Raw genomic sequence first — 15,143 nt, 5'->3', positions numbered from 1 at the left:
TGGCACTGTCAAACCAGCCACACGCACCTGTATGGGCACCTTGCATCTGGGAGGTATCCTCATCTGTGCGGAAGTTCAGCAGGCAGCCGGCCACACCAGGCCACCGGGCAATGGACATGAACGATGCCCTTTCCCCAGAGAAACAAAAGTCACCAGGCCAGGTTCCTGATGTCAGTTTGCAGGAGGCGCTTGGCACTGTCAAACCAGCCACAGTTGCCTGTGGTGGTACTTTCCATCTGGGAGGTATCTTCAACAGTGCGGAATTTCAGCAGGCAGCCAGCCACTCTGGGCCACCCGTCCATGGATAGGAACGAAAGGCTTTCCCCAGAGAAACAAAACTCACCCGGCCAGGTTCCTGATGTCAGTTTGCAGGAGGCACTTGGCACTGTCAAACCAGCCACAGGTGCCTGTGGGGGCACTTTTCATCTGGGAGGCATCCTGATCCATGCGGAATTTCAGCAGGCAGCCGGCCACTCCGGGCCACTGGGCTCTGAACAAGAATGATGGCCTTTCCCCAGAGAAACAAAACTCACAAGGCCAGGTTCCTGATGTCAGTTTGCAGGAGGCACTTGGCACTGTCAAACCAGCCACAGTTGGCTGTGGGGGCACTTTCCATCTGGGAGGCATCCTGATCCGTGTGGAATTTCAGCAGGCAGCAGGCAAGTACGGGCCACCGGGCCCTGGACATGAACCATGGCCTTTCCCCTGAGAAAGAAAATCACCAGGCCAGGTTTCTGATGTCAGTTTGCAGGAAGCACTTGGCACTGTCAAACCAGCCACAGTTGCCTCTGGGGGCACCTTTCATCTCGGCGGCATCCTGGTCCGTGCAGAATTTCAGCAGGGGGCCGGCCACTCAGGACACCAGGCTCAGGATATGAACCATGGCCTTTCCCCAGAGAAACAAAAGTCACCAGGCCAGGTTCCTGATGTCAGTTTGCAGGAGGCACTTGGCACTGTCAAACCAGCCACAGGTGCCTGTGGGGCACCTTGCATCTCGGAGGTATCCTGATCCGTGCGGAATTTCAGCAGTCAGCCGGCCACTTTGGGCCACAGTTTGTAGGATATGAACCATGGCCTTTCCTCAGAGAAACAAAAGTCACCAGGTCAGGTTCCTGATGTCAGTGTGCAGGAGGCACTTGGCACTGTCAAACCAGCCACAGTTGCCTGTGGGGGCACCTTTCATCTCGGCGGCATCCTGGTCCGTGCAGAATTTCAGCAGGGGGCCGGCCACTCAGGACACCAGGCTCAGGATATGAACCATGGCCTTTCCCCAGAGAAACAAAAGTCACCAGGCCAGGTTCCTGATGTCAGTTTGCAGGAGGCACTTGGCACTGTCAAACCAGCCACAGGTGCCTGTGGGGCACCTTGCATCTCGGAGGTATCCTGATCCGTGCGGAATTTCAGCAGGCAGCCGGCCACTCCGGGCCATTAGACCTTGGACACGTACAATGGCCTTTCCCCAGAGAAATAAAAGTCACCAGGCCAGGTTCCTGATGTCAGTTTGCAGGAGGCACTTGGCACTGTCAAACCAGCCACAGTTGCCTGTGGGGGCTCCTTTCATCTGGGAGTTATCCGCATCCGTGCGGAATTTCAACAGGCAGCCGGCCACTCCAGGCCACCTGGTCTTGGAGTGGAGCGATGGCTTTTCCCTAGGGAAACAAAAGTCACCCGGCCAGGTTCCTGATGTCAGTTTGCAGGAGGCACTTGGCACTGTCAAACCAGCCACACGCACCTGTATGGGCACCTTGCATCTGGGAGGTATCCTCATCTGTGCGGAAGTTCAGCAGGCTGCCGGCCACACCAGGCCACCGGGCAATGGACATGAACGATGCCCTTTCCCGTGAGAAACAAAAGTCACCAGGCCAGGTTCCTGATGTCAGTTTGCAGGAGGCGCTTGGCACTGTCAAACCAGCCACAGTTGCCTGTGGTGGTACTTTCCATCTGGGAGGTATCTTCAACAGTGCGGAATTTCAGCAGGCAGCCAGCCACTCTGGGCCACCCGTCCATGGATAGGAACGAAAGGCTTTCCCCAGAGAAACAAAACTCACCCGGCCAGGTTCCTGATGTCAGTTTGCAGGAGGCACTTGGCACTGTCAAACCAGCCACAGGTGCCTGTGGGGGCACTTTTCATCTGGGAGGCATCCTGATCCATGCGGAATTTCAGCAGGCAGCCGGCCACTCCGGGCCACTGGGCTCTGAACAAGAATGATGGCCTTTCCCCAGAGAAACAAAACTCACAAGGCCAGGTTCCTGATGTCAGTTTGCAGGAGGCACTTGGCACTGTCAAACCAGCCACAGTTGCCTGTGGTGGCACCTTACATCTGGGAGGTATCCTGATCCGTGTGGAATTTCAGCAGGCAGCAGGCAAGTACGGGCCACCGGGCCCTGGACATGAACCATGGCCTTTCCCCTGAGAAAGAAAATCACCAGGCCAGGTTTCTGATGTCAGTTTGCAGGAAGCACTTGGCACTGTCAAACCAGCCACAGTTGCCTGTGGGGGCACCTTTCATCTCGGCGGCATCCTGGTCCGTGCAGAATTTCAGCAGGGGGCCGGCCACTCAGGACACCAGGCTCAGGATATGAACCATGGCCTTTCCCCAGAGAAACAAAAGTCACCAGGCCAGGTTCCTGATGTCAGTTTGCAGGAGGCACTTGGCACTGTCAAACCAGCCACAGGTGCCTGTGGGGCACCTTGCATCTCGGAGGTATCCTGATCCGTGCGGAATTTCAGCAGTCAGCCGGCCACTTTGGGCCACAGTTTGTAGGATATGAACCATGGCCTTTCCCCAGAGAAACAAAAGTCACCAGGTCAGGTTCCTGATGTCAGTGTGCAGGAGGCACTTGGCACTGTCAAACCAGCCACAGTTGCCTGTGGGGGCACCTTGCATCTCGGCGGCATCCTGATCCATGCCGAATTCCAGCAGGCAGCCGGCCACTCCGGGCCATTAGACCTTGGACACGTACAATGGCCTTTCCCCAGAGAAATAAAAGTCACCAGGCCAGGTTCCTGATGTCAGTTTGCAGGAGGCACTTGGCACTGTCAAACCAGCCACAGTTGCCTGTGGGGGCTCCTTTCATCTGGGAGTTATCCGCATCCGTGCGGAATTTCAACAGGCAGCCGGCCACTCCAGGCCACCTGGCCCTGGAGTGGAGCGATGGCTTTTCCCCAGAGAAACAAAAGTCACCCGGCCAGGTTCCTGATGTCAGTTTGCAGGAGGCACTTGGCACTGTCAAACCAGCCACACGCACCTGTATGGGCACCTTGCATCTGGGCGGTATCCTCATCTGTGCGGAAGTTCAGCAGGCTGCCGGCCACACCAGGCCACCGGGCACTGGACACGAACGATGCCCTTTCCCGTGAGAAACAAAAGTCACCAGGCCAGGTTCCTGATGTCAGTTTGCAGGAGGCGCTTGGCACTGTCAAACCAGCCACAGTTGCCTGTGGTGGTACTTTCCATCTGGGAGGTATCTTCAACAGTGCGGAATTTCAGCAGGCAGCCAGCCACTCTGGGCCACCCGTCCATGGATAGGAACGAAAGGCTTTCCCCTGAGAAACAAAAGACACCAGGCCAGGTTCCTGATGTCAGTTTGCAGGAGGCACTTGGCACTGTCAAACCAGCCACAGGTGCCTGTGGGGGCACTTTTCATCTGGGAGGCATCCCGATCCATGCGGAATTTCAGCAGGCAGCCGGCCACTCCGGGCCACCAGGCCCTGGACAAGAACCACGGCTTTTCCCTAGGGAAACAAAAGTCACCCGGCCAGGTTCCTGATGTCAGTTTGCAGGAGGCACTTGGCACTGTCAAACCAGCCACAGTTGGCTGTGGGGGCACTTTCCATCTGGGAGGCATCCCGATCCATGCGGAATTTCAGCAGGCAGCCGGGCACTCCAGGCCGCAAGGCCCTGGACATGAATCATGGTCTTTCCCCAGAGAAAGGAAAGTCACAAGGCCAGGTTCCTGATGTCATTTTGCAGGAGGCACATGGCACTGTCAAACCAGCCACAGGTGCCTGTGGGGGCACCTTGCATCTCGGCGGCATCCTGATCCATGCCGAATTCCAGCAGGCAGCCGGCCACTCCGGGCCATTAGACCTTGGACACGTACAATGGCCTTTCCCCAGAGAAATAAAAGTCACCAGGCCAGGTTCCTGATGTCAGTTTGCAGGAGGCACTTGGCACTGTCAAACCAGCCACAGTTGCCTGTGGGGGCTCCTTTCATCTGGGAGTTATCCGCATCCGTGCGGAATTTCAACAGGCAGCCGGCCACTCCAGGCCACCTGGCCTTGGAGTGGAGCGATGGCTTTTCCCCAGAGAAACAAAAGTCACCAGGCCAGGTTCCTGATGTCAGTTTGCAGGAGGCACTTGGCACTGTCAAACCAGCCACACGCACCTGTATGGGCACCTTGCATCTGGGAGGTATCCTCATCTGTGCGGAAGTTCAGCAGGCTGCCGGCCACACCAGGCCACCGGGCAATGGACATGAACGATGCCCTTTCCCCAGAGAAACAAAAGTCACCAGGCCAGGTTCCTGATGTCAGTTTGCAGGAGGCGCTTGGCACTGTCAAACCAGCCACAGTTGCCTGTGGTGGTACTTTCCATCTGGGAGGTATCTTCAACAGTGCGGAATTTCAGCAGGCAGCCAGCCACTCTGGGCCATCCGTCCATGGATAGGAACGAAAGGCTTTCCCCAGAGAAACAAAACTCACCCGGCCAGGTTCCTGATGTCAGTTTGCAGGAGGCACTTGGCACTGTCAAACCAGCCACAGGTGCCTGTGGGGGCACTTTTCATCTGGGAGGCATCCTGATCCATGCGGAATTTCAGCAGGCAGCCGGCCACTCCAGGCCACTGGGCTCTGAACAAGAATGATGGCCTTTCCCCAGAGAAACAAAACTCACAAGGCCAGGTTCCTGATGTCAGTTTGCAGGAGGCACTTGGCACTGTCAAACCAGCCACTGTTGCCTGTGGTGGCACCTTACATCTGGGAGGTATCCTGATCCGTGTGGAATTTCAGCAGGCAGCAGGCAAGTACGGGCCACCGGGCCCTGGACATGAACCATGGCCTTTCCCCTGAGAAAGAAAATCACCAGGCCAGGTTCCTGATGTCAGTTTGCAGGAAGCACTTGGCACTGTCAAACCAGCCACAGTTGCCTCTGGGGGCACCTTTCATCTCGGCGGCATCCTGGTCCGTGCAGAATTTCAGCAGGGGGCCGGCCACTCAGGACACCAGGCTCAGGATATGAACCATGGCCTTTCCCCAGAGAAACAAAAGTCACCAGGCCAGGTTCCTGATGTCAGTTTGCAGGAGGCACTTGGCACTGTCAAACCAGCCACAGGTGCCTGTGGGGCACCTTGCATCTCGGAGGTATCCTGATCCGTGCGGAATTCCAGCAGGCAGCCGGCCACTCCGGGCCATTAGACCTTGGACACGTACAATGGCCTTTCCCCAGAGAAATAAAAGTCACCAGGCCAGGTTCCTGATGTCAGTTTGCAGGAGGCACTTGGCACTGTCAAACCAGCCACAGTTGCCTGTGGGGGCTCCTTTCATCTGGGAGTTATCCGCATCCGTGCGGAATTTCAACAGGCAGCCGGCCACTCCAGGCCACCTGGCCTTGGAGTGGAGCGATGGCTTTTCCCTAGGGAAACAAAAGTCACCCGGCCAGGTTCCTGATGTCAGTTTGCAGGAGGCACTTGGCACTGTCAAACCAGCCACACGCACCTGTATGGGCACCTTGCATCTGGGAGGTATCCTCATCTGTGCGGAAGTTCAGCAGGCTGCCGGCCACACCAGGCCACCGGGCAATGGACATGAACGATGCCCTTTCCCGTGAGAAACAAAAGTCACCAGGCCAGGTTCCTGATGTCAGTTTGCAGGAGGCGCTTGGCACTGTCAAACCAGCCACAGTTGCCTGTGGTGGTACTTTCCATCTGGGAGGTATCTTCAACAGTGCGGAATTTCAGCAGGCAGCCAGCCACTCTGGGCCACCCGTCCATGGATAGGAACGAAAGGCTTTCCCCAGAGAAACAAAACTCACCCGGCCAGGTTCCTGATGTCAGTTTGCAGGAGGCACTTGGCACTGTCAAACCAGCCACAGGTGCCTGTGGGGGCACTTTTCATCTGGGAGGCATCCTGATCCATGCGGAATTTCAGCAGGCAGCCGGCCACTCCGGGCCACTGGGCTCTGAACAAGAATGATGGCCTTTCCCCAGAGAAACAAAACTCACAAGGCCAGGTTCCTGATGTCAGTTTGCAGGAGGCACTTGGCACTGTCAAACCAGCCACAGTTGCCTGTGGTGGCACCTTACATCTGGGAGGTATCCTGATCCGTGTGGAATTTCAGCAGGCAGCAGGCAAGTACGGGCCACCGGGCCCTGGACATGAACCATGGCCTTTCCCCTGAGAAAGAAAATCACCAGGCCAGGTTTCTGATGTCAGTTTGCAGGAAGCACTTGGCACTGTCAAACCAGCCACAGTTGCCTCTGGGGGCACCTTTCATCTCGGCGGCATCCTGGTCCGTGCAGAATTTCAGCAGGGGGCCGGCCACTCAGGACACCAGGCTCAGGATATGAACCATGGACTTTCCCCAGAGAAACAAAAGTCACCAGGCCAGGTTCCTGATATCAGTTTGCAGGAGGCACTTGGCACTGTCAAACCAGCCACAGGTGCCTGTGGGGCACCTTGCATCTCGGAGGTATCCTGATCCGTGCGGAATTTCAGCAGTCAGCCGGCCACTTTGGGCCACAGTTTGTAGGATATGAACCATGGCCTTTCCCCAGAGAAACAAAAGTCACCAGGTGAGGTTCCTGATGTCAGTGTGCAGGAGGCACTTGGCACTGTCAAACCAGCCACAGTTGCCTGTGGGGGCACCTTGCATCTCGGCGGCATCCTGATCCATGCCGAATTCCAGCAGGCAGCCGGCCACTCCGGGCCATTAGACCTTGGACACGTACAATGGTCTTTCCCCAGAGAAATAAAAGTCACCAGGCCAGGTTCCTGATGTCAGTTTGCAGGAGGCACTTGGCACTGTCAAACCAGCCACAGTTGCCTGTGGGGGCTCCTTTCATCTGGGAGTTATCCGCATCCGTGCGGAATTTCAACAGGCAGCCGGCCACTCCAGGCCACCTGGCCCTGGAGTGGAGCGATGGCTTTTCCCCAGAGAAACAAAAGTCACCCGGCCAGGTTCCTGATGTCAGTTTGCAGGAGGCACTTGGCACTGTCAAACCAGCCACACGCACCTGTATGGGCACCTTGCATCTGGGCGGTATCCTCATCTGTGCGGAAGTTCAGCAGGCTGCCGGCCACACCAGGCCACCGGGCACTGGACACGAACGATGCCCTTTCCCGTGAGAAACAAAAGTCACCAGGCCAGGTTCCTGATGTCAGTTTGCAGGAGGCGCTTGGCACTGTCAAACCAGCCACAGTTGCCTGTGGTGGTACTTTCCATCTGGGAGGTATCTTCAACAGTGCGGAATTTCAGCAGGCAGCCAGCCACTCTGGGCCACCCGTCCATGGATAGGAACGAAAGGCTTTCCCCAGAGAAACAAAACTCACCCGGCCAGGTTCCTGATGTCAGTTTGCAGGAGGCACTTGGCACTGTCAAACCAGCCACAGGTGCCTGTGGGGGCACTTTTCATCTGGGAGGCATCCCGATCCATGCGGAATTTCAGCAGGCAGCCGGCCACTCCGGGCCACCAGGCCCTGGACAAGAACCACGGCTTTTCCCTAGGGAAACAAAAGTCACCCGGCCAGGTTCCTGATGTCAGTTTGCAGGAGGCACTTGGCACTGTCAAACCAGCCACAGTTGGCTGTGGGGGCACTTTCCATCTGGGAGGCATCCCGATCCATGCGGAATTTCAGCAGGCAGCCGGGCACTCCAGGCCGCAAGGCCCTGGACATGAATCATGGTCTTTCCCCAGAGAAAGGAAAGTCACAAGGCCAGGTTCCTGATGTCATTTTGCAGGAGGCACATGGCACTGTCAAACCAGCCACAGGTGCCTGTGGGGGCACCTTGCATCTCGGCGGCATCCTGATCCATGCCGAATTCCAGCAGGCAGCCGGCCACTCCGGGCCATTAGACCTTGGACACGTACAATGGCCTTTCCCCAGAGAAATAAAAGTCACCAGGCCAGGTTCCTGATGTCAGTTTGCAGGAGGCACTTGGCACTGTCAAACCAGCCACAGTTGCCTGTGGGGGCTCCTTTCATCTGGGAGTTATCCGCATCCGTGCGGAATTTCAACAGGCAGCCGGCCACTCCAGGCCACCTGGCCTTGGAGTGGAGCGATGGCTTTTCCCCAGAGAAACAAAAGTCACCCGGCCAGGTTCCTGATGTCAGTTTGCAGGAGGCACTTGGCACTGTCAAACCAGCCACACGCACCTGTATGGGCACCTTGCATCTGGGAGGTATCCTCATCTGTGCGGAAGTTCAGCAGGCTGCCGGCCACACCAGGCCACCGGGCAATGGACATGAACGATGCCCTTTCCCCAGAGAAACAAAAGTCACCAGGCCAGGTTCCTGATGTCAGTTTGCAGGAGGCGCTTGGCACTGTCAAACCAGCCACAGTTGCCTGTGGTGGTACTTTCCATCTGGGAGGTATCTTCAACAGTGCGGAATTTCAGCAGGCAGCCAGCCACTCTGGGCCACCCGTCCATGGATAGGAACGAAAGGCTTTCCCCAGAGAAACAAAACTCACCCGGCCAGGTTCCTGATGTCAGTTTGCAGGAGGCACTTGGCACTGTCAAACCAGCCACAGGTGCCTGTGGGGGCACTTTTCATCTGGGAGGCATCCTGATCCATGCGGAATTTCAGCAGGCAGCCGGCCACTCCAGGCCACTGGGCTCTGAACAAGAATGATGGCCTTTCCCCAGAGAAACAAAACTCACAAGGCCAGGTTCCTGATGTCAGTTTGCAGGAGGCACTTGGCACTGTCAAACCAGCCACAGTTGCCTGTGGTGGCACCTTACATCTGGGAGGTATCCTGATCCGTGTGGAATTTCAGCAGGCAGCAGGCAAGTACGGGCCACCGGGCCCTGGACATGAACCATGGCCTTTCCCCTGAGAAAGAAAATCACCAGGCCAGGTTCCTGATGTCAGTTTGCAGGAAGCACTTGGCACTGTCAAACCAGCCACAGTTGCCTGTGGGCGCACCTTTCATCTCGGCGGCATCCTGGTCCGTGCAGAATTTCAGCAGGGGGCCGGCCACTCAGGACACCAGGCTCAGGATATGAACCATGGCCTTTCCCCAGAGAAACAAAAGTCACCAGGCCAGGTTCCTGATGTCAGTTTGCAGGAGGCACTTGGCACTGTCAAACCAGCCACAGGTGCCTGTGGGGCACCTTGCATCTCGGAGGTATCCTGATCCGTGCGGAATTCCAGCAGGCAGCCGGCCACTCCGGGCCATTAGACCTTGGACACGTACAATGGCCTTTCCCCAGAGAAATAAAAGTCACCAGGCCAGGTTCCTGATGTCAGTTTGCAGGAGGCACTTGGCACTGTCAAACCAGCCACAGTTGCCTGTGGGGGCTCCTTTCATCTGGGAGTTATCCGCATCCGTGCGGAATTTCAACAGGCAGCCGGCCACTCCAGGCCACCTGGCCTTGGAGTGGAGCGATGGCTTTTCCCTAGGGAAACAAAAGTCACCCGGCCAGGTTCCTGATGTCAGTTTGCAGGAGGCACTTGGCACTGTCAAACCAGCCACACGCACCTGTATGGGCACCTTGCATCTGGGAGGTATCCTCATCTGTGCGGAAGTTCAGCAGGCTGCCGGCCACACCAGGCCACCGGGCAATGGACATGAACGATGCCCTTTCCCGTGAGAAACAAAAGTCACCAGGCCAGGTTCCTGATGTCAGTTTGCAGGAGGCACTTGGCACTGTCAAACCAGCCACAGTTGCCTCTGGGGGCACCTTTCATCTCGGCGGCATCCTGGTCCGTGCAGAATTTCAGCAGGGGGCCGGCCACTCAGGACACCAGGCTCAGGATATGAACCATGGACTTTCCCCAGAGAAACAAAAGTCACCAGGCCAGGTTCCTGATATCAGTTTGCAGGAGGCACTTGGCACTGTCAAACCAGCCACAGGTGCCTGTGGGGCACCTTGCATCTCGGAGGTATCCTGATCCGTGCGGAATTTCAGCAGTCAGCCGGACACTTTGGGCCACAGTTTGTAGGATATGAACCATGGCCTTTCCCCAGAGAAACTAAAGTCACCAGGTCAGGTTCCTGATGTCAGTGTGCAGGAGGCACTTCGCACTGTCAAACCAGCCACAGTTGCCTGTGGGGGCACCTTGCATCTCGGCGGCATCCTGATCCATGCCGAATTCCAGCAGGCAGCCGGACACTCCGGGCCATTAGACCTTGGACACGTACAATGGCCTTTCCCCAGAGAAATAAAAGTCACCAGGCCAGGTTCCTGATGTCAGTTTGCAGGAGGCGCTTGGCACTGTCAAACCAGCCACAGTTGCCTCTGTGGTGGTACTTTCCATCTGGGAGGTATCTTCAACAGTGCGGAATTTCAGCAGGCAGCCAGCCACTCTGGGCCACCCGTCCATGGATAGGAACGAAAGGCTTTCCCCAGAGAAACAAAACTCACCCGGCCAGGTTCCTGATGTCAGTTTGCAGGAGGCACTTGGCACTGTCAAACCAGCCACAGGTGCCTGTGGGGGCACTTTTCATCTGGGAGGCATCCTGATCCATGCGGAATTTCAGCAGGCAGCCGGCCACTCCGGGCCACTGGGTTCTGAACAAGAATGATGGCCTTTCCCCAGAGAAACAAAACTCACAAGGCCAGGTTCCTGATGTCAGTTTGCAGGAGGCACTTGGCACTGTCAAACCAGCCACAGTTGCCTGTGGTGGCACCTTACATCTGGGAGGTATCCTGATCCGTGTGGAATTTCAGCAGGCAGCAGGCAAGTACGGGCCACCGGGCCCTGGACATGAACCATGGCCTTTCCCCTGAGAAAGAAAATCACCAGGCCAGGTTTCTGATGTCAGTTTGCAGGAAGCACTTGGCACTGTCAAACCAGCCACAGTTGCCTCTGGGGGCACCTTTCATCTCGGCGGCATCCTGGTCCGTGCAGAATTTCAGCAGGGGGCCGGCCACTCAGGACACCAGGCTCAGGATATGAACCATGGCCTTTCCCCAGAGAAACAAAAGTCACCAGGCCAGGTTCCTGATGTCAGTTTGCAGGAGGCACTTGGCACTGTCAAACCAGCCACAGGTGCCTGTGGGGCACCTTGCATCTCGGAGGTATCCTGATCCGTGCGGAATTTCAGCAGTCAGCCGGACACTTTGGGCCACAGTTTGTAGGATATGAACCATGGCCTTTCCCCAGAGAAACAAAAGTCACCAGGTCAGGTTCCTGATGTCAGTGTGCAGGAGGCACTTGGCACTGTCAAACCAGCCACAGTTGCCTGTGGGGGCACCTTGCATCTCGGCGGCATCCTGATCCATGCCGAATTCCAGCAGGCAGCCGGCCACTCCGGGCCATTAGACCTTGGACACGTACAATGGCCTTTCCCCAGAGAAATAAAAGTCACCAGGCCAGGTTCCTGATGTCAGTTTGCAGGAGGCACTTGGCACTGTCAAACCAGCCACAGTTGCCTGTGGGGGCTCCTTTCATCTGGGAGTTATCCGCATCCGTGCGGAATTTCAACAGGCAGCCGGCCACTCCAGGCCACCTGGCCCTGGAGTGGAGCGATGGCTTTTCCCCAGAGAAACAAAAGTCACCCGGCCAGGTTCCTGATGTCAGTTTGCAGGAGGCACTTGGCACTGTCAAACCAGCCACACGCACCTGTATGGGCACCTTGCATCTGGGCGGTATCCTCATCTGTGCGGAAGTTCAGCAGGCTGCCGGCCACACCAGGCCACCGGGCACTGGACACGAACGATGCCCTTTCCCGTGAGAAACAAAAGTCACCAGGCCAGGTTCCTGATGTCAGTTTGCAGGAGGCGCTTGGCACTGTCAAACCAGCCACAGTTGCCTGTGGTGGTACTTTCCATCTGGGAGGTATCTTCAACTGTGCGGAATTTCAGCAGGCAGCCAGCCACTCTGGGCCACCCGTCCATGGATAGGAACGAAAGGCTTTCCCCTGAGAAACAAAAGACACCAGGCCAGGTTCCTGATGTCAGTTTGCAGGAGGCACTTGGCACTGTCAAACCAGCCACAGGTGCCTGTGGGGGCACTTTTCATCTGGGAGGCATCCCGATCCATGCGGAATTTCAGCAGGCAGCCGGCCACTCCGGGCCACCAGGCCCTGGACAAGAACCACGGCTTTTCCCTAGGGAAACAAAAGTCACCCGGCCAGGCTCCTGATGTCAGTTTGCAGGAGGCACTTGGCACTGTCAAACCAGCCACAGTTGGCTGTGGGGGCACTTTCCATCTGGGAGGCATCCCGATCCATGCGGAATTTCAGCAGGCAGCCGGGCACTCCAGGCCGCAAGGCCCTGGACATGAATCATGGTCTTTCCCCAGAGAAAGGAAAGTCACAAGGCCAGGTTCCTGATGTCATTTTGCAGGAGGCACTTGGCACTGTCAAACCAGCCACAGTTGCCTGTGGGGGCTCCTTTCATCTGGGAGTTATCCGCATCCGTGCGGAATTTCAACAGGCAGCCGGCCACTCCAGGCCACCTGGCCCTGGAGTGGAGCGATGGCTTTTCCCCAGAGAAACAAAAGTCACCCGGCCAGGTTCCTGATGTCAGTTTGCAGGAGGCACTTGGCACTGTCAAACCAGCCACACGCACCTGTATGGGCACCTTGCATCTGGGAGGTATCCTCATCTGTGCGGAAGTTCAGCAGGCTGCCGGCCACACCAGGCCACCGGGCAATGGACATGAACGATGCCCTTTCCCGTGAGAAACAAAAGTCACCAGGCCAGGTTCCTGATGTCAGTTTGCAGGAGGCGCTTGGCACTGTCAAACCAGCCACAGTTGCCTGTGGTGGTACTTTCCATCTGGGAGGTATCTTCAACAGTGCGGAATTTCAGCAGGCAGCCAGCCACTCTGGGCCACCCGTCCATGGATAGGAACGAAAGGCTTTCCCCAGAGAAACAAAACTCACCCGGCCAGGTTCCTGATGTCAGTTTGCAGGAGGCACTTGGCACTGTCAAACCAGCCACAGGTGCCTGTGGGGGCACTTTTCATCTGGGAGGCATCCTGATCCATGCGGAATTTCAGCAGGCAGCCGGCCACTGCGGGCCACTGGGCTCTGAACAAGAATGATGGCCTTTCCCCAGAGAAACAAAACTCACCAGGCCAGGTTCCTGATGTCAGTTTGCAGGAGGCACTTGGCACTGTCAAACCAGCCACAGTTGCCTGTGGTGGCACCTTACATCTGGGAGGTATCCTGATCCGTGTGGAATTTCAGCAGGCAGCAGGCAAGTACGGGCCACCGGGCCCTGGACATGAACCATGGCCTTTCCCCTGAGAAAGAAAATCACCAGGCCAGGTTTCTGATGTCAGTTTGCAGGAAGCACTTGGCACTGTCAAACCAGCCACAGTTGCCTGTGGGGGCACCTTTCATCTCGGCGGCATCCTGGTCCGTGCAGAATTTCAGCAGGGGGCCGGCCACTCAGGACACCAGGCTCAGGATATGAACCATGGCCTTTCCCCAGAGAAACAAAAGTCACCAGGCCAGGTTCCTGATGTCAGTTTGCAGGAGGCACTTGGCACTGTCAAACCAGCCACAGGTGCCTGTGGGGCACCTTGCATCTCGGAGGTATCCTGATCCGTGCGGAATTTCGGCAGTCAGCCGGACACTTTGGGCCACAGTTTGTAGGATATGAACCATGGCCTTTCCCCAGAGAAACAAAAGTCACCAGGTCAGGTTCCTGATGTCAGTGTGCAGGAGGCACTTGGCACTGTCAAACCAGCCACAGTTGCCTGTGGGGGCACCTTGCATCTCGGCGGCATCCTGATCCATGCCGAATTCCAGCAGGCAGCCGGCCACTCCGGGCCATTAGACCTTGGACACGTACAATGGCCTTTCCCCAGAGAAATAAAAGTCACCAGGCCAGGTTCCTGATGTCAGTTTGCAGGAGGCACTTGGCACTGTCAAACCAGCCACAGTTGCCTGTGGGGGCTCCTTTCATCTGGGAGTTATCCGCATCCGTGCGGAATTTCAACAGGCAGCCGGCCACTCCAGGCCACCTGGCCCTGGAGTGGAGCGATGGCTTTTCCCCAGAGAAACAAAAGTCACAGGGCCAGGTTCCTGATGTCAGTTTGCAGGAGGCACTTGGCACTGTCAAACCAGCCACACGCACCTGTATGGGCACCTTGCATCTGGGCGGTATCCTCATCTGTGCGGAAGTTCAGCAGGCTGCCGGCCACACCAGGCCACCGGGCACTGGACACGAACGATGCCCTTTCCCGTGAGAAACAAAAGTCACCAGGCCAGGTTCCTGATGTCAGTTTGCAGGAGGCGCTTGGCACTGTCAAACCAGCCACAGTTGCCTGTGGTGGTACTTTCCATCTGGGAGGTATCTTCAACAGTGCGGAATTTCAGCAGGCAGCCAGCCACTCTGGGCCACCCGTCCATGGATAGGAACGAAAGGCTTTCCCCTGAGAAACAAAAGACACCAGGCCAGGTTCCTGATGTCAGTTTGCAGGAGGCACTTGGCACTGTCAAACCAGCCACAGGTGCCTGTGGGGGCACTTTTCATCTGGGAGGCATCCCGATCCATGCGGAATTTCAGCAGGCAGCCGGCCACTCCGGGCCACCAGGCCCTGGACAAGAACCACGGCTTTTCCCTAGGGAAACAAAAGTCACCCGGCCAGGCTCCTGATGTCAGTTTGCAGGAGGCACTTGGCACTGTCAAACCAGCCACAGTTGGCTGTGGGGGCACTTTCCATCTGGGAGGCATCCCGATCCATGCGGAATTTCAGCAGGCAGCCGGGCACTCCAGGCCGCAAGGCCCTGGACATGAATCATGGTCTTTCCCCAGAGAAAGGAAAGTCACAAGGCCAGGTTCCTGATGTCATTTTGCAGGAGGCACTTGGCACTGTCAAACCAGCCACAGGTGCCTGTGGGGGCACCTTGCATCTCGGCGGCATCCTGATCCATGCCGAATTCCAGCAGGCAGCCGGCCACTCCGGGCCATTAGACCTTGGACACGTACAATGGTCTTTCCCCAGAGAAATAAAAGTCACCAG

This window comes from Passer domesticus, chromosome 7 (assembly GCF_036417665.1).
Source record: "Passer domesticus isolate bPasDom1 chromosome 7, bPasDom1.hap1, whole genome shotgun sequence".
NCBI lineage: Eukaryota > Metazoa > Chordata > Aves > Passeriformes > Passeridae > Passer > Passer domesticus.
This window is presented reverse-complemented; position numbering follows the sequence as displayed.